The sequence below is a fragment of the Pinus tabuliformis genome, chromosome J (assembly GCF_031772625.1).
Source record: "Pinus tabuliformis cultivar Carrire ecotype Pingquan chromosome J, CPIR1, whole genome shotgun sequence".
Lineage (NCBI taxonomy): Eukaryota > Viridiplantae > Streptophyta > Pinopsida > Pinales > Pinaceae > Pinus > Pinus tabuliformis.
Window position 1 is genome coordinate 156669239 of NC_142295.1, and position 2426 is coordinate 156671664.

Below are 2426 nucleotides of genomic sequence, written 5' to 3' on the forward strand. Positions count from 1 at the left end.
CTCTTCCAGCATTATACAATCATTGCTTAATGCATAGAGAGGAGGTGGCCACCTATTCTGTAACGTAAGAGTGCCTCGGGCCTCTGCAACTCCCGAAATAGTCATGCTCTGTTAAGCACAGTGAAATTTATTTCAACGGAGAAAATCCGCCAAAACTCAATGTATTGGAATTCAAACTTTCATAACTGCACCCTATTCTCCCATCGAGTCTGCCTATTGGTCGATTTCGCTTATCACAACGGCTCTGTCCCTTTGTGTTTCGTAAATATATTAAAACAACGAAAATGCATTAGAAATGGCTTTCCTCAAGACTTGAAACTATATATAATAGCCTTAAGGTACCCTTTCAGGTCTGACTTATCGCATCGACGCTTTCTCCTTTGCATTTCATTTAGCAAACGAAACTACGAAAATACATTAAAAATGGTGTTTGACGGATCTCAAGATCCATACAATATGGCTTATAGGATTATCGGGTCCAGTCCATCGGATCGCGTATATGCATATATACATAAACCCCCGCTCCTTTGTATTTGCCGATTGTGATTTGGCGATGCAACATGGGTCGTCGATCTGCGCGCTTGATCGATGATCCTCGTTGACCCCGCCAGTCGCCATCGCATCTCCTATGAGGTCTCCGCCGATCTTCGTCACAAGCTTTATGTGGTTCCCGCCGATATTCGCTAATCACCGTTGCAAGTCTTATGTGGATCCCGCCGATTGCAATCTGCCGCTCTGATTTGGACTGTTGATCGGCCAGATCGGACGGCTACTGTGCATTATTTTGTTCCGCCTCTAATACTCTGTTTTTTCACTGATTTCACGGGTTTTTTCTCCTGATAGTATTCTGAAAGGCTTCCTTATGCGATTTTCTTTGGTCTTTGGCATGATTTTTGAGTTTTTGAAGATAGAGAGAGTGTTTCTTGGATCCATTTGGATCACGTTCCCTTCCTTTTGCTATCGATCAACTCCATCACCCTACTTCCATACACCTCGGACGCCATTCATCGTACCCTCCGTTTCCTCGTTCGCGATTTCTTACCTCCCACCGTGACTGCGTTGTGCCCCTCTTCACCTCCCCCATCGGCTCTCGGTTACTACAGTGACAATTTTTACATTTTACAGTGGCAGCTGGCGCGTAACTCTCGGATCAGTTATGGAAGACATGGTAGATTACTCGGTTGACCCATTAGAGGGCGTTTCCATCTAGACATCCCCCACACAAACACGGAAGGACTGCTCCCTTACTGCAGCGAACTGTCGGAGGTTATATAGCCCTTGCCCTCACTCTCGGGACCCTCATGTTCAATTGTAACCCTACTTGAGACCAAGCCTTCCTGGCTATTTCTCGCTATCTCTCCCCCGTTGTCGTCCTCCCTACATTTTGCGATTTTTTGTATAGGCCTTGACCCTGTCAGTAGCTCCTTGGGCTGCCCACCATTTCCACCGCTTTTCGGGTCGCATTTCCCCTCATTATCTCCCCTGGAAGAACCCTCCGCCTCCGCACATGATACCCCTCTCACGGCTCCGTTAACTTCCCCTCTCTTTGGCAGTTTCACTGGCATTCCACCTCTTTCAGACGCCTTCCCCTCGGGGCCTTGTCCGAACCCTGCAAACCCTCAACCAAGCCCTCCTCTCAGCAGAACTCCGGAGGACACCACCAACGCAGGCCATAGGCCAAGAAAAAGAAAAAAGTGTGTCAAATCCAGAGCACAAGACATCATGATTCATTTGGGGGAAGGTATTTAGTGGGGAGACACCATGGATACAACCGATCACATTTTAGTTGGTTGGGTTCGAGGAAGGAACTACATTGCGGCACGACTCAAGTAATGAACGACAAAAGTTTGGGGGAAACATTTGGTCGAGCTACCTTTCGTACAAACTTTTGTTCGTGGGTGGATCACACTAAGATTCGCTAGGGCTAAACATACAAACTGGGTTCTGTCTTCCTTCTGGCATATTGAACAGGCCCTCGTACTCCCGCGCCGATGGAACCCTCTTTTTGACCTTGAAAGGGAGCAATTAAGCATTGGGCCTATGTGGGTACGTCTTCCAGGTCTGCCTCTTCAATTCTAGTCTAAGGACATCTTTAGGCATATAGGTAACTCCCTAGGCACTTACTTGGAGCATGAAAAATCGTACCTCTCCACTGGTGTCATGGCATACGCGAGGATCTTGGTCCACCTAGATACCAGGGAAGGATTACAAGAACACATCACACTGCTTTGGAGGAATTTCTCTCGGACGCAGCTCCTAGATTATAAAGGGGTCCCTTTTTGGTGCAAGAGGTGCCATAAGGTGGGTCACCTATTCAGGGATTGCCCCCTGAATGGCAAGGCAAGAGCATGGGATAAAGGAAAGACAATCCCTAAAAAGGATCCTTAGGCACCTGTGAATCAACCCTCCTTTGAAGCAGCAGTGAC